The sequence below is a fragment of the Sminthopsis crassicaudata genome, chromosome X (genome assembly GCF_048593235.1).
Source record: "Sminthopsis crassicaudata isolate SCR6 chromosome X, ASM4859323v1, whole genome shotgun sequence".
Lineage (NCBI taxonomy): Eukaryota > Metazoa > Chordata > Mammalia > Dasyuromorphia > Dasyuridae > Sminthopsis > Sminthopsis crassicaudata.
The window spans coordinates 47,683,209-47,707,036 of record NC_133623.1 but is presented as its reverse complement, the minus strand read 5'-3'; the positions used below and the strand labels follow the sequence as shown (position 1 = coordinate 47,707,036).

Here is a 23,828-nt window from a genome sequence, read left to right as displayed (position 1 = left end):
TGTGAAAGCTCATTTTCGGTGGCTGTTGCTTGTTAGCACATTTTGGCTGAGACCTAGAGGATCTTGTGAGGAAGTATCTTGGCTGGGAGCTGTATGTGGGCTGACCTAATTAGTATACATGTTGAAATTTTAAGTTCATACTATGTTTTTGGCATGACCTTGAGATCCTTTAGCCAAATATGTTAGTCTAGCAGGACTGTCCATCTTGGATTTAGCTGGGTTATTGTATTTGATGACTATAACTGTATTTGATTACTGTAAGTCCCCAAATAGACTTTTATATTTTTGCCTCTCAGGCTAGCACCATTAGCCTTTATATTAACACCTTGGAGATGAAGCCATCACATCAATCTTTCAGGGAAGTGATGGGACACAGGGTTATGTTTTGCCCAGGACAAAAGCCAAGAGACTTATGTCAATAACTACTTCTTTACCAATGTTTCCAGAGGCGCTAGTTCCCGACACTTGCCAATATGCTAGGAAATATCCAGACCAGACAAGATATTCTAGAGTTTGGATTTTGGACATTAAAACTATATTCATGGGCTCTTCTCTTTTCACCATCTTGATGGCGTTTTCCCTATTCTGGATCTTTGAAATTTGCAAGGCTATCAGAGACAAGATCAAGATTGCCTCAAGGCTAAGGGTAATAAAGAACAATTGTCCTACAGTGACTAAAACTCCTTTTCTATGTGGTTATTCCATATTTATATGGAAGAGAATAAAGCTGGATTGTGTCTAATTCTGCCTCACTTAAATCCAATTTAGGCCATTACACATCATCCTATAATATCATCGTTCCTCTTCGAAAATAATGAGTAAACAATAGCAACAATATGACTCTGATCTGATTGCCAGTCTGCCTATGTGGCTCTTGTCTTTCCATAATCTCCCATATATTTGGATAGACCCAATTCAATGCTCAAATTCTTTTTTTCCCCCTTTTAAATAATAATAGCTTTTTAGCTTTTCTTTTTAAATAAAAATAGTTTTTTATTTTCAAAATACACACGATAGTTTTTAACATTCACCCTTGTAAAACCTTATGTTGCAATTTTTTTTCCCTCTCTTCCCCTAGGTAGCATATAGGTTAAACATGTGTGATTCTTCTAAACATATTCCATGTTTATCATTCTGTACAAGAAAAATCATAGCAAAAAGAAAAAAAATGAGAAAGACCAAAAAACAAAAAACAAAAACAAAAACAAAAAACAAGCAAAATGTTCAGATTCTTTTGACTATTTCCTAAATAGCAAAAGACACTTCCATCTTGAATCAACCATCTTTCATCCTGCCTGGCTCATTGCCTTTTCTGGACAATATTTTGCAGCCAGATTTCAATTGAAAGACTTTTTAAAAATCCCTAATGGCTATCATCATAGAATCATGAGACATAAAATGCTGGTTCAAGAAAAGATCTTGGAGGCCATCTAGTGCAACTCTTATTTTACAGAAGAAGAAATTCTAGTCCTAGAGAGGGGAAGAGTCTTGGCCAAGGTCATATGGTAAGTAAGGCAAGTTCATGATAGAGGTAAACCCAGGGAACCTGATTCCTGGTACAGAGCTCTTTTCATAAAAGATAATGTAAGAGGCAGCTTGGTAGCATAGTAGATAAAACACTGGCTCAGAATCAGACACTTACTAGCTCTGTAACCCTGAGCAAGATGCTTAACTTTAATTGCCCCCCCTCCAAATATAGTGGAAGAATGAAAAAAGGGACCATTCATGTTAAATAGACTAAGGTATAAGGAGTGAAAGAAGGATGTCATGTACAAATGGATTATTTTATATTTTTTGTAAAGGGTTTACCTTAGTAGCATTTTCCATTATTAATAGAAATCGTTCTCACAACTTCCCTAAAGACTTTATATATGAATAAATGGAGACAAATGTTATTTTTTAAGGTTGGCACTTGACCCCAAAGAACTATTCTTTTTTTAAGGTAAGGCAGACAATCTTTATTATCTTTTAGCTATAAAACAATATCAAGCAAATCCCTTAAAACATGATTTCAACAAGGCATATGTTTCTGTGATTATTTAAGAAACCGAGATTCAATAACATCTCTCAATTACACTAATACTTTGATCGCTTGAGTACAATCTTCAAGTGTAAGAAAAATAGCATCAAAGTAATAGTTATGAGATAACTTTTGATTGGATTTCTGAAGAACAACTGAGTGATAATATAGCAAATATAACAAGGACAGTTAAGAACTTAAGATGAAAATCAGAAAAAGATGCATTTGAACTGAACTTATGTCCTTGTTATATAGCTAAAATACAAATGCAAATATCGCCACATTATGCCTCATTAATATTTGCTATATTATCACTCAGTTGTTCTTCAGAAATCCAATGTATTCATTTTCATTCTAAACATTTAATCAGTCTTTAAAAGACTATTTCATTTTTAACTTTCTTTTCTTGCTTAGACGGCAGAGTGACTTCATATTTGGTAGCCAAGCTGTGTATACCAATTTAAAGTCTTTACTTCTCAGAATATTTTTCTACATTTCATAAGCCCTGAGTTATTATATAACCTGCTAATGAATGTACACTTTAGATTTATAACTTACTCCCTATTTTAAACGTCATATAGGTGATTTACAAATGGCATTTAATAATCAAAACAATAAATGCAACTTACTGGTTTTAAAACCCAAATTAAATTTGCATATTTATCCCAATTCTCTTTAAATAATTTTTAAGTCATGTCTACAATGGTAAATAAAATGTACTTATAGTAAGAACTTGATTTAGCTAACTTCTGCATGGCTTCTGCTCATTTTATTTTTCTCTTAAAATTAATTTACTACCATTGTCTCATGTACTCTAAATTGCAGACAAAGTGCTTTTATTCCCATGTCCACAACCTAAATTATAAGTGCTACAGTTTCCAAACTGGGAGGAATGTACCAGCAATGTGGCAATTAAACAGGATTATTTACATAGTGGGTGATCAACAAATATTTGTTGAACATAGAATGAATGATTTGAAAGACATTTATTATTGAATTTGTATATCTGTTATTGATCTATGGTGAACTTTATTGCACAACAGAAATCAATCCACCAATATTGTTCAATTTTTAACTTGGAATTTTGAAATAAAAGGCAACAATTGAATAAGTACTTTGAAACAGTTAATTCTAGTTACTATAGAATAGTACTTGATAAAAAGAAAAATATACAATATTTATAGTATCTTGCATGTATAACCAAATGAGGCACTGATAATAATTGATGAACTTGGGTTAATTTATATAGACTTATGCAGGTAGAATTCTATTTTTCCAACTCCAAGAGAATTTTATTACCCCAAATTTAATTCCTACTTCTCCCTGAATACATAGTGTTAATAGAAGGTTAGAGCAAATATAAAAGCAGCACCTAGACATTTTAATATCTGATTTTTCTGGATTTGATATTTTTCTAACTATGCAAATATTTAATTAAAGTATGCTTTGAACTCTCATATTAGTTGCAATGTTCAGTTTTTACTGTTCTGAAACCAAACATACGCTTTTACTTCTAGTGCAATAATAAAATAATACTAAGGATAATTTTATTAAAGAACATTCTGATGCTTTGTTATGTTAAAGGTGCTGATATATTTCCATTTAGTTGCAGGACAATAGCAATGGCAAAAACATTGATGATATAATTTAGAGTTTGATTCTTCCACCTAATGGTACAGGTTACATCAGTTGTGGTATCCCCAAAATACGAGCTGGTTGCTGTAAACTAGATCTATTCTTCTGCATCACTGCACAAGTAACAATATATTTAGACATCTTCCCTAACTTTATCAAATGTGTAAGGATCGTTTCACCACAGCTGCCCTCCATTGTTTGACATTATTCTGATTACAATCCACACCACCCAATACAGTATTTATATGCTCTTTGACAATATATGGTGTGCTTCATAAGCACTGAAGCTAATCTCATTGTGGTGGGGCCGATATTCCTCTATAGTGGTAGCCAGAACCATTCTTTTCCCCCCAAGGACCAAAGATTTATTTCTACACTGAAAGTAACCAGGAAAAAGAGAAATGGTCCAACAAATAAAAGCTAAGAGATAAGGGAAAAGGGAAAGGGAGCCAGAAGAAGAGCAAAAGTAGACTGTTGGCCCTGTGGTCTAAAGGGTCACTACTTGCAATGTTCTGTTGTCTCTCAATTATAATCCTTCTCTGGAAGGAGGTTTCTTTTCTGTAAATCCTTTTCTCTGGGAGCAGGTTTCTTGGGAGGCTTCTGGAGACTCCAGTCAGAGCAAAGGTAGAAGTGGGAATGAATAAGACTCTGCCTCCAAGAGTGTGGGATTGTGGGTTTCCCGGAAGTCAATCCTAGTTGTGAATCTCCATGAGCAGGCTTTTCCTTTAGACTTGTGAATCTGCTCTTGTCCAAGTGCCCCCAGTCAGCACCACAGTAGAATCTCGAATCCCCTTCTTCCTGAATCCTAGCTCCTTAAATCCTCCCAGAGAATGGGCTTGTGGGTACTCCCAGGGCTTGTGGGAACTCCTCAAGGGGCCAATGAGTTAACTCCTTAAAGGTGTAAACTCCTTTAAAGGTGTGAATTAAAGGTGTGAATTCTGAGCCAGAGAATTGTTAAGTACCGACTTACCACCTAGGAAGGAACCTAATATCTGCAGGGGGGCTTAGATTTAGAGATGGCCTATGGTCAGCCTTATAAAGCAGCAGGCCCAATCTACCTTTCCAGAGTTCTCTTCACATGCACTGTACTCTGGCCAAACTGATCTTACTCTCCCTTTCCCCAGACTCATAAAGCTTGACGGTCTCTGTAGCTTTCCCTGGTCGGCTCCTATGTTTAGGATGCCCTCCTACAACATCTTTGCTAATTGAAATGGGATCCTGAAATCCAGGATTTGGAGCTAGCATGAACTTTGATTCACCTAATCCAAGGATTCAGAACCTAGGATCCATAACAGGGATCCATGGTGAGGCTTCAGAGGGATGAGCTGGTTTTTAAAAACATATTTTGAGAACCCTATTTCAATATAATTGGCTTCTTTTGTAATCCTATATATTTTATTTTATGCTTTAAAAAAAGATTTTTTTGGAGAAGGGACCCTGTGGGCTTTACTACACTGTCAGAGGGACCTAGGACACAAAAAATGGAAGAATTCCTGATTCCAATGTCCTCATTTCTTTTTAATAAAGGAGGAATCTGAGATCTTGAAGCACTCTTCAAGGCTCAGCTCAAACGCCTACTCCTCAGTAAGAGCTTCCAGTTCCCCCAACATTTCTCTTTATTTTCTTTGTTTTTAGTAAATTTTTATTGAAATCTTTTGCTTAACAGATATTAGATTTCTCCCTATATCCTCCTTGCCCATCCCAGAAAGCCATCTCTTTTAATATAGCATTTTTTATAAAAGAAAAGAAAAATGAGAAATCTCTATTTCTAATACAATCTATACCTCACTTCTGTATTGTACGTAGCATTTTGTGGAAAGCGTGGCTTTCACTGATCTAAACTCTCGTCAGTCTCTTGGTTGACTTGCACCTGCTTTACCCCGTACTCTGGGCCCCACTCCAAGGCACTCTCCTTTCTCAAGCGGCCTTGGGGAGGGGGGGGAAGAGTGTAGTTAGAACTATGCCATCCAGATATCAAATCTTTCCTTACTGCTCCCCACATTCTCTGCATACAGTCTCTGATCTCAAAGCACGGGAAAGGAGTTTCAGCCTCTATCTTGGAGGAATTCCGACTCCAGCTCCCCTCCCAAAAATCTAGTCTCTCTCACAAGTCACTGGATGGAGCCCAGAGTTCTCCATTTGGACACCTTTCATTCTCTTTTACCCCAAACTGGCAGGGTTCTCCACATAAGCTTCCTCACTCATACGCACTCTGTCACACTGTTAAGATTCACTTGCTCCCTTTAACCCTTGACTCCGTCAGTCCACCCACCAAACAGAAAGGTCACCGGCGTCAAGAGATATTCTATAACCTGGAGAAGAACCACCAGTTACTGGCAACAACCGTTCTCTTCTGTTCTCCCCACCAATCTTTCAAGATGAAGATGAGTCTAAAAGTATTCTAGCCATTTGCATAGATGTCTCGTCTGCACAAATAGTTAACTAGATTGTAATTTCCCTGAGGACGGGGATTTGCATTGTGTATCCTGGTCTCATCCCTCCGGGACTCGGGACAGCGCCTTATATACAGCAGGTACATACTAAATGTTGAGGGAATGAAGGGAGAGCCAACTTTGTCCTCATATAGGATTCTTGAACTTTGCTTTGTGAAATCAATTCTGGCAACACTTTTCTCTTGTACTCTTAAGCCGGGTCCAATTCTCTGGCCCCAAGGGCATGGTAAAGTCTGTTGCTTCTAACAATTCATCAAACATCCAGTCATGTTCTGAGCCTTCAGTCCTAGAATAACCCCAGCTTCTAAACTTTGGGATCTGTATAAGCTTCGGGACAAATTGCTTGCAGCAGAACTTGGGAGCTATTTACTGACTTCAGTTTTGCCCATGTTTTCTTAGTGATGGTTTTGCTTTTGACTGTCAACATGGATTACTTCTGATGATGGATACCAGATTCTCTCTTAATGCCCCAAGATTGGACTGGAGCATAACATCCTGAGAGAATATATTGTTGCATTGGTATTGACCATAAAGCAGAACCTAGGATTTTTGGATTTTGACTTCAGGTTTTCATCAGTACAGTTTGGTTTAGTTCCTTTCCTTCTGTTCCCTTGCCTTCCTCTTCCCCTTCCCTTTCCCCTGTCCTATCTCTGTCCTATTCAGTCCTTTCCTGTCCTTTCCTGTCCTGTCTTGTCCTATCCAGTCCTGCCTTGTCCTATCCAGTCCTGCCTTGTCCTGTCCTGTCCTGCCTTGTCCTGTCCTGTCCTGCCTTGTCCTGTCCTGTCCTGCCTTGTCCTATCCAGTCCTGCCTTGTCCTGTCCTGTCCTGCCTTGTCCTGTCCTGTCCTGCCTTGTCCTGTCCTGTCCTGCCTTGTCCTGTCCTATTCTTTCCTGTCCTGTCTAGTCCTGCCTTGTCCTGCCTTGTCCTGTCCTGTCCTGCCTTGTCCTGTCCTATTCTTTCCTGTTCTATCTAGTCCTGCCTTGTCCTATCCAGTCCTGCCTTGTCCTGCCTTGTCCTGTCCTGTCTTGTCCTGTCCTGTCCTGCCTTGTCCTGTCCTGTCCTGCCTTGTCCTGTCCTATTCTTTCCTGTTCTATCTAGTCCTGTCCTGTCCTGTCTAGTCCTGCCTTGTCCTATCCAGTCCTGCCTTGTCCTGCCTTGTCCTGTACTGTCTTGTCCTATCCAGTCCTGCCTTGTCCTGTCCTGTCCTGTCTTGTCCTATCCAGTCCTGCCTTGTCCTGTCCTATTCTTTCCTGTCCTGTCCTATCTAGTCCTGCCTTGTCCTGTCCTGTCCTGCCTTGTCCTGTCCTATTCTTTCCTGTTCTATCTAGTCCTGTCCTGTCCTGTCTAGTCCTGCCTTGTCCTTTCCTGTCCTGTCTTGTCCTATTCCAGTCCTGCCTTGTCCTGTCCTATTCTTTCCTGTCCTGTCTAGTCCTGCCTTGTCCTGTCCTGTCCTGCCTTGTCCTGTCTTATTCTTTCCTGTCCTGTCCAGACCTGCCTTGTTCTATCCAGTCCTGCCTTGTCCTGTCCTGTCCTGTCTTGTCCTATCCAGTCCTGTCCTATTCTTTCCTGTCCTGTCCTGTCTAGTCCTGCCTTGTCCTGTCCTGTCCTGCGCTTGTCCTGTCCTATTCTTTCCTGTTCTATCTAGTCCTGTCCTGTCCTGTCCTGTCCTGTCTTGTCCTGTCCTATTCTTTCCTGTTCTATCTAGTCCTGTCCTGTCCTGTCTAGTCCTGCCTTGTCCTATCCAGTCCTGCCTTGTCCTGCCTTGTCCTGTACTGTCTTGTCCTATCCAGTCCTGCCTTGTCCTGTCCTGTCCTGTCTTGTCCTATCCAGTCCTGCCTTGTCCTGTCCTATTCTTTCCTGTCCTGTCCTATCTAGTCCTGCCTTGTCCTGTCCTGTCCTGCCTTGTCCTGTCCTATTCTTTCCTGTTCTATCTAGTCCTGTCCTGTCCTGTCTAGTCCTGCCTTGTCCTTTCCTGTCCTGTCTTGTCCTATCCAGTCCTGCCTTGTCCTGTCCTATTCTTTCCTGTCCTGTCTAGTCCTGCCTTGTCCTGTCCTGTCCTGCCTTGTCCTGTCTTATTCTTTCCTGTCCTGTCCAGACCTGCCTTGTTCTATCCAGTCCTGCCTTGTCCTGTCCTGTCCTGTCTTGTCCTATCCAGTCCTGTCCTATTCTTTCCTGTCCTGTCCTGTCTAGTCCTGCCTTGTCCTGTCCTGTCCTGCCTTGTCCTGTCCTATTCTTTCCTGTTCTATCTAGTCCTGTCCTGTCCTGTCCTGTCCTGTCTTGTCCTGTCCTATTCTTTCCTGTTCTATCTAGTCCTGTCCTGTCCTGTCTAGTCCTGCCTTGTCCTATCCAGTCCTGCCTTGTCCTGCCTTGTCCTGTACTGTCTTGTCCTATCCAGTCCTGCCTTGTCCTGTCCTGTCCTGTCTTGTCCTATCCAGTCCTGCCTTGTCCTGTCCTATTCTTTCCTGTCCTGTCCTATCTAGTCCTGCCTTGTCCTGTCCTGTCCTGCCTTGTCCTGTCCTATTCTTTCCTGTTCTATCTAGTCCTGTCCTGTCCTGTCTAGTCCTGCCTTGTCCTTTCCTGTCCTGTCTTGTCCTATCCAGTCCTGCCTTGTCCTGTCCTATTCTTTCCTGTCCTGTCTAGTCCTGCCTTGTCCTGTCCTGTCCTGCCTTGTCCTGTCTTATTCTTTCCTGTCCTGTCCAGACCTGCCTTGTCCTATCCAGTCCTGCCCTGTCCTGCCTTGTCCTGTCCTATTCTTTCCTGTTCTATCTAGTCCTGTCCTGTCCTGTCTAGTCCTGCCTTGTCCTTTCCTGTCCTGTCTTGTCCTATCCAGTCCTGCCTTGTCCTGTCCTATTCTTTCCTGTCCTGTCCAGACCTGCCTTGTTCTATCCAGTCCTGCCTTGTCCTGTCCTGTCCTGCCTTGTCCTGTCCTATTCTTTCCTGTCCTGTCTAGTCCTGCCTTGTCCTGCCTTGTCCTGTCCTGTCCTGCCTTGTCCTGTCCTATTCTTTCCTGTTCTATCTAGTCCTGCCTTGTCCTATCCAGTCCTGCCTTGTCCTGCCTTGTCCTGTCCTGTCTTGTCCTGTCCTGTCCTGCCTTGTCCTGTCCTGTCCTGCCTTGTCCTGTCCTATTCTTTCCTGTTCTATCTAGTCCTGTCCTGTCCTGTCTAGTCCTGCCTTGTCCTATCCAGTCCTGCCTTGTCCTGCCTTGTCCTGTACTGTCTTGTCCTATCCAGTCCTGCCTTGTCCTGTCCTGTCCTGTCTTGTCCTATCCAGTCCTGTCCTATTCTTTCCTGTCCTGTCCTATCTAGTCCTGCCTTGTCCTGTCCTGTCCTGCCTTGTCCTGTCCTATTCTTTCCTGTTCTATCTAGTCCTGTCCTGTCCTGTCCTGTCCTGTCTTGTCCTGTCCTATTCTTTCCTGTTCTATCTAGTCCTGTCCTGTCCTGTCTAGTCCTGCCTTGTCCTATCCAGTCCTGCCTTGTCCTGCCTTGTCCTGTACTGTCTTGTCCTATCCAGTCCTGCCTTGTCCTGTCCTGTCCTGTCTTGTCCTATCCAGTCCTGCCTTGTCCTGTCCTATTCTTTCCTGTCCTGTCCTATCTAGTCCTGCCTTGTCCTGTCCTGTCCTGCCTTGTCCTGTCCTATTCTTTCCTGTTCTATCTAGTCCTGTCCTGTCCTGTCTAGTCCTGCCTTGTCCTTTCCTGTCCTGTCTTGTCCTATCCAGTCCTGCCTTGTCCTGTCCTATTCTTTCCTGTCCTGTCCAGACCTGCCTTGTTCTATCCAGTCCTGCCTTGTCCTGTCCTGTCCTGCCTTGTCCTGTCCTATTCTTTCCTGTCCTGTCCTATCTAGTCCTGCCTTGTCCTGTCCTGTCCTGCCTTGTCCTGTCCTATTCTTTCCTGTTCTATCTAGTCCTGTCCTGTCCTGTCCTGTCCTGTCTTGTCCTATCCAGTCCTGCCTTGTCCTGTCCTATTCTTTCCTGTCCTGTCCTGTCTAGTCCTGCCTTGTCCTGTCCTGTCCTGCCTTGTCCTGTCCTATTCTTTCCTGTTCTATCTAGTCCTGTCCTGTCCTGTCTAGTCCTGCCTTGTCCTTTCCTGTCCTGTCTTGTCCTATCCAGTCCTGCCTTGTCCTGTCCTATTCTTTCCTGTCCTGTCTAGTCCTGCCTTGTCCTGTCCTGTCCTGCCTTGTCCTGTCTTATTCTTTCCTGTCCTGTCCAGACCTGCCTTGTTCTATCCAGTCCTGCCTTGTCCTGTCCTGTCCTGTCTTGTCCTATCCAGTCCTGTCCTATTCTTTCCTGTCCTGTCCTGTCTAGTCCTGCCTTGTCCTGTCCTGTCCTGCCTTGTCCTGTCCTATTCTTTCCTGTTCTATCTAGTCCTGTCCTGTCCTGTCCTGTCCTGTCTTGTCCTGTCCTATTCTTTCCTGTTCTATCTAGTCCTGTCCTGTCCTGTCTAGTCCTGCCTTGTCCTATCCAGTCCTGCCTTGTCCTGCCTTGTCCTGTACTGTCTTGTCCTATCCAGTCCTGCCTTGTCCTGTCCTGTCCTGTCTTGTCCTATCCAGTCCTGCCTTGTCCTGTCCTATTCTTTCCTGTCCTGTCCTATCTAGTCCTGCCTTGTCCTGTCCTGTCCTGCCTTGTCCTGTCCTATTCTTTCCTGTTCTATCTAGTCCTGTCCTGTCCTGTCTAGTCCTGCCTTGTCCTTTCCTGTCCTGTCTTGTCCTATCCAGTCCTGCCTTGTCCTGTCCTATTCTTTCCTGTCCTGTCTAGTCCTGCCTTGTCCTGTCCTGTCCTGCCTTGTCCTGTCTTATTCTTTCCTGTCCTGTCCAGACCTGCCTTGTCCTATCCAGTCCTGCCCTGTCCTGCCTTGTCCTGTCCTATTCTTTCCTGTTCTATCTAGTCCTGTCCTGTCCTGTCTAGTCCTGCCTTGTCCTTTCCTGTCCTGTCTTGTCCTATCCAGTCCTGCCTTGTCCTGTCCTATTCTTTCCTGTCCTGTCTAGTCCTGCCTTGTCCTGTCCTGTCCTGCCTTGTCCTGTCTTATTCTTTCCTGTCCTGTCCAGACCTGCCTTGTTCTATCCAGTCCTGCCTTGTCCTGTCCTGTCCTGTCTTGTCCTATCCAGTCCTGTCCTATTCTTTCCTGTCCTGTCCTGTCTAGTCCTGCCTTGTCCTGTCCTGTCCTGCCTTGTCCTGTCCTATTCTTTCCTGTTCTATCTAGTCCTGTCCTGTCCTGTCTAGTCCTGCCTTGTCCTTTCCTGTCCTGTCTTGTCCTATCCAGTCCTGCCTTGTCCTGTCCTATTCTTTCCTGTCCTGTCTAGTCCTGCCTTGTCCTATCCAGTCCTGCCTTGTCCTGTCTTATTCTTTCCTGTCCTGTCCAGACCTGCCTTGTTCTATCCAGTCCTGCCTTGTCCTTTCCTGTCCTGTCCCCCTTTCCTCTCTCTCATCCTCCATTCTTTTATTCCTCTGTCTTGCAATCTTTCCTCCCTCCCTTTATTCTTTCTCTTCTTCTCTTTCTCCCCTTGTCTCTTTCCTCTCTCTTCTCCTCTTACTTTCCTTCCTTCCTTCCTGTCTGCTTGCCTGCTTACTGTATCCACCAGGCCTATCAAGAGAAAGGAGTTGTCAAAGGAAGAAAAGCTTAAGTCGTGGTGATTGGTGCCTCTGTTCTGAGAGGTTCCAAGGCAGCTATTTGTCGATCTGACAGAGACAATGGTCTATTCCCTTCCCAGGATGTGACCAAGAGTCCCCTGAGCCTTTTCAAGGCTGAAGAACACTATTCAATAGCAGTGATTCAGGTAGGGACAAATGAGACTGCCAGAAGGAACCTAGGAAGGCGAGGGATTATGAAGTTCTGGGCAAGAAATTGAATATCTTAGGGGCAGAGGTAATATTTTCATCATTGCTGCCAAGTGAAGAGGTGGGAGGGGGCTTTAGAAGACAAAAGCAGATTTGGGAAATGAATAACTGTCTAAGAAGATAGTGTCTGAGTACATGATATGGATCTTAAAACCTTGTTTCAGAATATAAAAATTACGGGCTCTTGGCCAGTGATGAGGAGTCCATTTAGTACAGACCAATAATATCTTCCTGTAATCTTGTAAATTTGATTGAGAAGGTTTTAAAGTTCTGGAGAGGGGAAGGAGAGGGGAAAAGGTGCTCAAATATAACTCACCAAGTCGAAGTTTATAGAGTAGCAGGTATAACATATAGCAATAGTATGGACTGGTAACTCCTAGGAGATAACTTTTGGAAAAGAAAGCCAGCCTTAGTTGTCTGTATACCAGAACACATCATCATCATCATCATCATCATCATCATCATCATCATCATCATCATCATCATCATCAATAACAGAATCATAATAAATGAATAAATAAATAAATAAACAAACAAACAAATAAATGAATGAATGAATGAATAAACAAACAAATGAATGAATAAATAAACAAACAAACAAACAAACAAATAAATAAATAAATAGTGACATGATGCAAGGAGACAAGGATTTATAGGACTCTAGATCCAGAGCAGAATTTCTTCATTTCATAGATAAGGAAACCAAAAACCAAAGAACTAAAGTAGCTTGCCCAGGATCACACAGGTAGTAAATGGTAGAACCTGAATCAGACACAGTTCCTCAGCCTCCCAAGCCACAACTTTCCTCATTGTATTGCACTGCTTTCTCTGTCTCACTGGGATACGATTTGCCACTAGAAAGTGGCCCAGAAAGGCATAACATTATTCAAAAAGAACAGGCAAGATAAAAGGCATGGGGTTTTAAGGAGTTACTCACGCGTACAAGTCCAGGAGCCCAAAGGTCGAAGCAGGGTGGAGAGCATTAGATGAAGATGAATGGATGGAAAACCAGAAGCAATATTTTCATGGACGTAGACTAGAGACCACCTAGAGAAAAAGAGGATTTGGACAAGACATTAGGGAAACAAATCACAGACCTGCCACAGTGTCGTGATGTAGTAGAGATGGGGGACTTTAATTATCTGGACATTTGCTGGCACTTTCTCTTTCTTGTCAAAAGCAGAACAGTTGATAAATTCTTGACTTGTTTTAATGATATCATTCTTCAAAAGGGAGAGGAAGTGACAAGTGAAATAGCTATTATGGACCCAACTCTGATCAACAGGGAGGAAGTTGTTACTGAAGTAGAAATGATGGGAACTTGGGGAAAAGCGATTACCCCATTAGCAAAGCTGTGATGGAGAAGGAAAAGCAAACTAAATGTCTTCTGATGCACCCCTGGAGTTTGGGAGAACAGAGTTCAAGGAAGGTTAGGTAGGATCTATCAACTTGAAATCCTACAGGGAAGAGAGAACAAATGCTTGTTAATTGAAAAAATAAAACAAAGACACACTCCCCCTTCCCTTTCCCATAGAGTTAATCTGCTTACTAAAAAATCTCCAGGGGCAGTTGGGCCAAGATTAATGGAAAACTCATAAGGATATGGTTTTGAAGATAAAAACACAATTTTAAAGAAGAGAAAAGGGGTAGCTGCCTGAAGACATTGAGGGAGGTGTTCAACACACTTTAGGAGACAGAATCAAGGAGAGCTTGAAAGCACTGAAGTCTTATCAGAATAATGTTGAGTGTCAGAGCGCAGAGTAAGTGGACACTAAGGGCTTTCCAAGAGATCTGCATTGGGGCAAGAAGAAGGTCTAAGAAGGAACAGGACTTCTGTTAGGAGGGGATGGAAGCACTGTAATGGGTGCTAGAAGGCAGAACTACTCCAGAGTTATTTGGCTTCTGTTTTCTCTCTTAACGAGATTAAGTTTTGAACTGGGGGGGAAAAGAACAAAAATGGTTCATAGGGTCAAAACTGATAAGGAAGAGACTCAAAAGAAAGCACTTAACTGCCTTACATGAGGTCAATCAACTGTACCCCCAGGGAACCAAGAGAAGGGGGAGCCATTGGCCCTAATCTTTGAGAGATCAGAGAAAAAGCCAATTTCCTAATTTTCCAAAAAGGGAAGAGGGTATGGTCTGTAAACTATGTATATATATATATATATACATGACCTTGTCTCCTACATAAATATATATTTGCTTAATGTATCCCTAGCACTCTGTGTTGGTCTAGATAGTAATGATGCATGTTCCTAACCAATTTAGTATAATTCTTTTCAAAGAAGTCTTCACGTGCTCATCTAACCTATGTCCCTAGGCCTCAGACTTTGAGCTTACACGGACTGGCTTTAATCTTGGGCCAGCACCCCCAAAATCTTTCTCTGGCTCATTTGGCTCCTACTCAGAGTCACCTAAGAATGGAGCTTAAACACAACTCCTCTTCTTCCTCCTCTTCCTCCTCTTCCTCCTCTTCCTGTATATAAATCAGGCTTAGCTGCATAGCAAAATTCTAGACTGTAACAGTAAAAGTATGGTTGGAACCCATTTAGAAGAGAAGGGGAGATCATAAAAAACGTGGCTTCTTTGAGAATCGGCCAGTGCCACCCAGCACCCATTTGAACTCAAGTTTTCTGACTAAAAGTCCAGTAACTTTCAGTTAAATATACAATTCTACAGTAGATTTAAGTTTCAGCAGTTTTATAGACGTTCTTTCCACCATGTTTGTAGACAAGATAGAAAATTATGTCCTACACAATGGCTTAGTAAAATGGATTCAGATCAAGTGGAGGAGATAGGAACTTTAGCTAAGAGACGCGGCTTACTTCTCTCTTGGATCTCAAGTCCAATATGAGCAGAAGATAGGAACTTAGATCATTTCAATATCCTTTAATACTGATAAGTGCAGTGTATTGGGGCAGGACTAAGTACACTGTGAATTCTGAAGGGGAAGGGCATTACTGATCATCCAAAATGTCCTGAATCCTGCATTAGTCGAAGCATACACATTGTTTCCTATTGATTCCCCTAAACTTTTCTTGCTCATGGTCAACTTGAGCAATCTCAAAGAGATCTTCAGTGACATGAAGAGGATGTGCCTCACTTGACAGAAAACAGAATAGCGAGCAACTTTCAAACTAGTCCATTGGGTTGCTTGGTGCTCAATTTATTTCTCTTTCCGATTTTTCTTCTCCTCCTAACTGGAGATTCTAACAATTTTCAGAATCACCAGGTTTTAGAATTGAGATTCAGGTTTTGTTTAATCCCAATTAGTCATCTGGGTGGTGCTGCAGTGGAGAGAGCACCAGGCCTGGAGTCAGGAAGACCCGAGTTCAAATCTGGTCGCAGAAATTTACTAGCTGGGTAACCCTAGGCAAATCACTTTGTCCTGTTTGCTTTAATTTCCTCATCTGCAAAATGAGCTGGAGAAGGAAATGGAAACCATTTCTTTTGCCAAGAAAACCCCAAATGAGGCCGTGAAGAGTCAGACATGACTGAAAATTACTGGACAGCAAAATCATCTGACATCTATAAATCCATTGTTCTTTAAAAAATGTTTATTTTTTAAAGTTTTAGGGGGATGACTTGTACTTAAATATCATAGTTTTTCTCCATATATCCCTGTGCTTCTGGCCCCCACCACTGATCCTTCTCATGTGATAAAGGAAAGCAGTTAAAAGCCAAGTCCACCAACAAGACCACTGACTGGCCATATCTCACAGGGTATGCATTCTTCTCTATTAATAGTCCTCCTCTTTTTGAAGGAAAAAGGGACATGCATTTCTTAATCATTCTTGACCTTCACATCAATGAATTTCCTTGCAGATCTTATGTCTATCCTGCAAAGTAGGGAAATCTAGGGAAAAGGACTTGATCCTATTCTGAAAAGGTGAGACTTTGTGGGATTGTCAATTGAGAACTAGAAAGGACATTTGAGGCCATCAGGTCCTCATTCTGCAGATGAGGAAACTAAGATCCAGTTTAAAGGACTTAACTGAGGTCACACAGATAGCAAGGAGAAGGAACTTAGGTTTCCTGCCTTCAAATAGAGCATCCTTTCCCCTAACCCATACTCCCTTGGGGCTGAAACTGTGATTTTTTTTTTTTTTTGGTATAAGGAGTTCCCAGGTAAGGAAAGTCCCTTTATCAGTGGAGGTCAGCACCTTCTCTGCTGGGGCCAGCACATAGTGAAATGGTGACATTGTCTTTGAAATACTTTAAAAGTTGTTTACTTTTCTGAACCGAGCTATTTTTATATCGGGATGCTAAGGTTTCTGGTATAACATATGCCTCCCTTGGCTCCCTTCTGTTCGGCTTCGGTTTGTTTGTATCATGTTTAATCTTGTAAGCTGCCTTCAATCCTTTTGGAAGTAGGTGGGGTGGAAATCCTAAATCACAGGATCATCGAATCTTAGAGCTGGAAGGGACTTTAGAGACCATAAATAAATATTGGGTTATATCGGAGAAGCTGTGCACATACATTAGTATGGTACATGCTGGCGCATACTTGAAGGGGAGGATTTTGTCCCCAGACCAGTCTTAAATAGGCTTTCTCACCCATTTATATTTCCTTTTCATTATCAGCTACACAAATACTCCAAGGATCCAAGATCTCACTGGAGTGGAGAATTAACAACAGCCCTATGAGGTAAGTAGGGGAATAGGGAGCGGGACTGGATTTGTGTGAGAAAATTCTCTCTCGTGTTGCACGGGTAAACACCTCTGCAATTTAAGGTTTTTGAGAACTGACTGGAGTCTTTGAAACGTTCAGTAACTTGATGTTCCAGGTACTGGACTTTACAAATATTGTCTCATTTGATCTTCATGACAACCCCTAGGAGGTAGGGGCTATTACTATCCTTATTTTTTCAGGTGAAGAAACTGAGGTGAGTTATTACATAAACAGAGACAAATAATAACAATAGCAATTCACATTTGTATAATGCTTTAAGGTATGCAAAGTGCTTTACATCCATGATTTCTCTTGAGCCTCCCAATAATCCTATTGTTAGGTTTATATCCTCATTTTACAGATATAGAAACTGTAGATTGACTTGCCCAGGACCCCTTGGGTAGGAAATTCAAAAGCTGGGGTCTGAACCCAAGGCCTCTGATTCCCCCCAGACCCTATTTCTCATCCACAATATGTGATTTATGAGAGTATGGGTATGGAATTACTCTAAGAACAATATACAAAGTTAAGTTCTTCTTTGAATCAGATCCCCAAAGAGCTTCAGTCACTGCTGGAGCAGTCTTTTGAGGGAAACACTATGATACAGTGGGCTGAGGATTTGGGGTCACAATAATAATTCCTAAGCCAAGCCAGCACTCCAGACCAAGGCTTTGTATACCAATCTCAGAGAGAAACATGGAATTATTAGGGGATTTCAGGGCCAGAGGTGGTTGAAGAAGTTCTGTAGTGTAGAATATATGGGTAGGGGGCCGCCACCCTTGCAGCCCCAAGTTCCTTTTTCTTCCAGAAGAAGGCTTGCCCTTGGGGAATAGCTTAAGATTCAGTGCTGGCCTAGTCTTTGTGGTGAAAGAGAAATGCATCATATTGTTGGCAGGTCGCCTTTGTAACCCCAATTTGTTTTCCTTTTAGGGGGAATTTAGACCTCACAGGCTGTCGGTCTACATAGGCCCTGAAAACAAGTAGGGTTTGCTAGGGAGGGAGGGGAAATGGGATCGGCCCCATGAACTGTTGCATATTCTTTCTGAATTTTCTGTGGGATGAAATAAAGGTTGTTCTTCCCATGATATATGGGTATTCTACCCATATTTTTGGAGACTCAGCTGGAGGAGGAGGAGGAGGAGGAGGAGGAGGAGGAGGAGGAGGAGGAGGAGGAGGAGGAGGAGGAGGAGGAGGAAGAGGAGGAAGAGGAGGAAGAAGAGGAGTTGTGTTTAAGCTCCATTCTTAGGTGACTCTGAGTAGGAGCCAAATGAGCCAGAGAAAGATTTTGGGGTGCTGGCCCAAGATTAAAGCCAGTCCGTGTAAGCTCAAAGTCTGAGGCCTAGGGACATAGGTTAGATGAGCACGTGAAGACTTCTTTGAAAAGAATTATACTAAATTGGTTAGGAACATGCATCATTACTATCTAGACCAACACAGAGTGCTAGGGATACATTAAGCAAATATATATTTATGTAGGAGACAAGGTCACGTCTAAGAATTTATAGGAGGAGGCGGAAGATGGATGACCATTTTGTAATTGTTTAAGTAAACCGGTAGAGATGCATATATTTAGCTGTGGCCATACCCAGCACTCTCCTTTGTGACTTAATTGTTCTGCTCATCACTTCTCATTTTTTATTAAAAGAAAACCATCTGTAGTTAATTTCCATTTATCTAAGATCCAATGATCAGGTAACTGGAACATCTAGGCTTCTGTTTAGCCTTCTCTTAATGAGAAAGAGACAAATGAAGTGCAGACAGGGATTCATTTTCAAAGCCAGCTCTAGGCTATTGTACACAGTCAGTACAGACCCAGCCGATCTTCCCACCACAAACATTAGTCTGCGTCTAAGGATTGATATTCGTGCGGCTGACTTAGAGGCACTCCAATATCCCAATGTGTCCTCTGAGTTCTCAAAGAAAAATTATGTTTCTTATGGTCTTAGTATTAACTGTGCTTGAGTATTTCACTGTATTTGGAAATCGACATCAGCCGGGCATGGGTTTGTGACTGGCAGCCTTGAACAGAAAGACGCAAAATAGTAATGGCCCCAGTACCAAATGGGGGGCCAAATGCAGAATTGGAGAGGGAGAGTTAATAAGTCAAGAGGGACAACAGACAGAGATTGGGAAGCTTAAATGAGCTGGAATATTTGGGAGACAGGAAAAAGGGGTTGGGACAGGAACAAAGATTGGGACAAATCCGATGAGTGAGAGGCCTGATAAAGATGGGGCATTGATGGCTGTCTGCATTCTGGTGTTCCTCTTCCCTTCCAATGATTATTTGTACTAGTTTTCTCCATGAACTCCATGCTATGGCCAAATTACGTCAGTTTCAGTTCCCACAATATTCCCCGTGCTCTATTTCTTTTCTTTCCCAAATAAATCAATAAGCATTTAATTGAGTACCTACTGTGTTCCAGGTTCTGGGATGCAGGTACAAAAATGAGTTTTTCCCCCTCAAAGTTCTTGCATCCTATTAGAGAACAACATATGTTGCATATATAAATAATTTAATTCAATTAAGGTCACTTATGTTTTCCTTCAAGGGAGCTGAAGCCTCATTTTCAGTTCTGATGTCCCTTAATTTTTTTTAAAATTTTATGGAGGGATATTTACTTCAAAGATATAGCAATAAAAAGTAAAAACATTTTCCACCAACACCTCATAATTTCCCCCACACCGCCATGATTTCCAGGAAGAGTGGATTCAGGCTAAGTTCAACAAAGTTTCTATATTGTCTTGGGCCAACCGGATCACATCTCCAGGCATCAATGGGATGGGAATCTTGAGAAAGATACAGCTGAACTCCTTTTTTTCCCCCAAGTTTTTGTGTCAGATCAGCCTCTAAAAATTAAGTGTTTTTCCCCTTTAAGTAACAGGTCTACCTTGAGCTTGGTTTTCATGTTTGCTTCCCAAGAAAATGGCCTAGACCACTTCCCCAAGGTGACAAGAGCAGCCAAGACAATCAGTGGGGCATTACCAAGGGCCTTTATGTCTGTAGTGGAAAAGCTGCCCGCCTGGCTGTGAATGGCCAACTTCACTGGCTTATTATCCTTCTTGGACCTTGAAGTGCCATAAACTAGTGTGAACTGGACCTCACAGGGGAGCTCTTCACAACACTGAGATTTCCAAGCTGGTTAGAAGTTAATTCTTCCAACTGAAGTTTTCATCCTTCCTCCTTTCTTTTCCTCCACCTCTTCATCTCAGAAGTCCAGTGATCATTTTTCCAATACAGATATGTTATATATAAGAATGTGTACATATGTATATGAGCACCCATACCTCTAGTTATATATACATGTGCATACGAATACATATTGGTCAATATGTAGATATACACATGTATGTATAGCTCTGTATACGTGTGTGAGCTCAGTGGGCATTTTCCCAACCTATATATGTGTGTGGAAAATGGTTGCTGTTTATATACATGTATACATAAGTATTATATACATATGTACATATACAAACCACACATGTATATTTATATACACAAATAGGAATATATATTTTCATGGGGAACACACACATGTATGTAGACAGGTAGGTAAGTAGATATTTTTGTGCCAGTATACACATACATAGAGGAATCCTATCTCTATATCTCTTCCAAGTGCTCATCCAACCTCTATTTGCAGGTGCGCAATGCACTCTGGGCTAGCTCTCATCTGTTCAGAGTTTTCCTGACATAAAGCCTAAACTGGACTGGGCAGTCTCTCCCTATTGCTTCTAGTTCCACTCCTTGGGGCCAAACAAAAAAAGCTCATCTCTTTTCGCCCGGATGTTCTTTCACATCCTTGAATCCAGCTCTCATCTCCCTCCTACCCCCCAATTTTTTTTCTTTTCTACGCTGAGGGCTGTCAGTGCTTTCAGGAAAACCATTGGCTCCACTCCCAGGTTCTTCACCCTACAGTTCCTTGTCCTTTCAAGTGAGCAAGAAAAACTCTAGGACTTTTTTCCCCAAGAAATGAAAATTCTCCTTCAAATAGAAGTATCTGTCCCCTACAAATCCCTCTGTATCCTTATGGATTCAAAGTATCCAAAATCCACCCTCCCAAAGCCAGATCCGTGTTGGCCTCTAATCTTGTTTTTTTTTTTAATAGTTTTTATTTACCATATATATATGCATTGGGTAATTTTACAACATTGACAATTGTCAAACCTTTTGTTTTAATTTTCCCCTCCCCCCCATGGCAGGTTGACCAATATATGTTAAATATGCTAGAGTATAAATTAAATACAATATAGTATACATGAACAAACAGTTGTTTTGCTGTACAAAAAATAATCAGACTTTGAAATAGTGTACAATTAGCCTGTGAAGGAAATCAGAAATGCAGGCGGACAAAATTAGAGGGATTGGGAATTCTATGTAGTGGTTCACACTCATCTCCCAGAGTTCTTTCACTGGGTGTAGCTGGTTCAGTTCATTACTGCTCTATTGGAACTGATTTGGTTCATCTCATTGTTGAAAATGTTGGCCTCTAGTCTTATACCAGGAAGAATCCTGGAGGGACAAGAAGTTTCACTGATGGCAAGTCATTCTGGGCAGGAAAAAAATGAAATTTCTAGAAATGACATCAGATGCCTTATTAGAGTTCTTTTCTTTTTATTTAAATTCAATTTTATTTTTAGATTTAAATTCTTTCCTTCTTCCCTATCTCTCCTCCTATTGAAAAAGAAAGAAAAATTCCTGATAAAAGCATGTATAGTTGAGCAAAACAAACTCCCACATTGGCCACATTAAAAAAAAAAAAGTCACGTTCTTCACCCTGAGTCCATCACCTAGAAGTGGGTAGAATGTTGAATGGCCTGGAATTGTGTTCCTAAATCTTTCAAAGTTGTTTGTTTTAAATAATATCATCATATATGCACACAAACATACATATATGTATATATACATATATATGTGTTGTGTGTGTATGTATGTTTCTGGTTCTGCTCACTTTACTTTGCATCAATTCATAAAAGTCTTCCCAGATTTCTCTGCAACCATCTTCATCATCATTTCTTATAGCCCAAGAATGTTCCATCCATTCATATACCACAACTTGTTCAGCCATTCCTCATTTAATAGGCACAGCCTCAGTTTCCGATTCTTTGTCATCACAAAAAGAATGACGATAAGTATTTTTGTAAATATGAGCCTTTTCGATTTGTAACTATGCCCAAAGACTATGAATACCATTTGACCCAGAAAAAGTCTGTTTCCCAAAGAGAGCAAAGAAAAGGGAAAAGGGTAACTGTGTACATAAATATGTATAGCAGCATTTTTTGTGATGGCAAAGAACTGGAAACTAAGGTAATAACCACTGATTGGGTAACAACCAAACAAGTTGTAGTCTATGAATGGATGGAATACTATTGTGCTATAAGATACAATGAGCTTTTCCCCCCTTTTTGATCTGAGTTTTCATCTTGTGCAGCATGATAAATATGGAAATATGTTTAGAAGAATTGCACATATTTAACCTATATTGGATTACTTGCTGTCTAGGGGAGGAGAGAGGGGGAACGGAGAGAGGAAAACATGGAACACAAAATTTTGCAAAGGTAAATGTTGAAAACTCTCTTTGCATATATTTTGAAAGATAAAAAGCTAAAAAAAAAGAAATGATGAGCAGGATGGTTTCAGAAAAACCTGAGAAGACTTATATGAACAAAGTGAAATGAACAGAATCAGAACATTGTACATAGTGACAGTAATACTGTACGATGATCAATTGTGAATGACTTAGCTCTACTTAGTAATACATTGATATAATGATCCACCTTCAGAGAAAGAACCGATGGATTCAAAGCATACTTTTTAACTTTATTTTTCTTGGGTTTTTTTTTTTTGGTCTGTTTTCTTTTGCAACATGGTTAATGTGGAAATAAAAAAATAATCAATATGACTTCCCCCCCCCCTCTTTCTCTGATCTCTTTGGGAGTATAAAACATAGAACTCTTTTGAAGGAGGCATAAAGGCAATTAAGTGGCCCTTGTTCTAATTTCCCACAGTTGTAACCAGGACAGAACAATCAGAACTTTGTTTTAGGGTGCTATCCTTTAACAGAATAGAAATGACAAAGCTTAGCACTTAGTTAGTAGGAATAATTAGTTACATGGGAAATTACCAGTTGTAGAAGCTGAAATGAGCTCTTTTCTTCCTGTCCTCAGGTCAGGGTCCTATAGTTTCTGTCTCCCCATTAAGGACTAACATCCCTTCCCCAAATCCTATCTTCAAAAGAATCCATTCTTCTATTTGCTCCAGGTGTGGTTTATGTTACTTGTCCTGAGTGCAAAATATTCTTAGTTTAAATTCTTTGAGAAAAAGCAAAGAAATATTATTTTAACAATTAGTTGGCAAGATCCCATGTGTTTTACAGTTTTGGGAAATGACTTACTCAGCATCACAGTGAGTCAGTCCTGCCTACATTTTCCTCTAAGTAAAAAGTCTTGGGGCAAGAATGTAAAGATGGACAATTTGGTCCCTGAATTCCCTTCTAGATTTGATGTTCTGTGACTTGGGGTTCATGAACTTATTTTTTTTGTTGTTGATAATTGTATTTCACTATAATTTATTTCCTTTTAATCTTATGTAATTTATTTTATGCATCATTCTGAGAAGGGGTCCATGTAGATTTCCAAGGCTACTCAAGGGAGTCTATAACTCATGAAAAGTTTAAGACGCCAGCTCTGTGACTGTGAAATGTAGACTCTGCTATTAGGAGCTGTTGGAAGCTGGCAGAAAAGAAGGCAAATTGGAGCAACATAACACCTTCACTCTAGAGAGGAAGGGGTGTAGGGAATTGAGATTAGCGAGTTGGGATCTGGAGGCTCCCATCTTCACTTTGCCTCTGGGAATGTCAGCCCTGAAGGGAACTTTAGGCCATCTGGCCCAATTCCCTGAAGGAGAACTAGAGTTTAGAAGTAAATTGAGATGAAGGAAAGAAAGAAGCACAGGATTTAGCTTTGGCTTCTGGGTTCGAATCTTCCATCTGTTTCTTACTGCCTAGGTGAGAAGAGCAGGTTCTTTCCTCATTTGGGGCCTTGATTTCACCAGGAATGGTAGTTTAATATTCTCACTACCTCTTCTCTGAAGAGGAAAACAGATTTTTCTAACGTCACTGGTATCTAAGACATGGCGCCTTCCCTTTCTTAAAATGATCTCACCAAGTTATCCAACTGTGCATACCCTTTGATCCAGCAGTGCTCCTACTGGGCTTATAT

General features: G+C 41.4%; 1 pseudogene; it reads right to left on the bottom strand.

Moving 5' to 3' along the window:
* Positions 1–3,593: 3,593 nt before the first annotated feature.
* LOC141549022 (dynein light chain Tctex-type 3 pseudogene) lies at positions 3,594–3,995 on the bottom strand (annotated as a pseudogene).
* Positions 3,996–23,828: the final 19,833 nt, after the last annotated feature.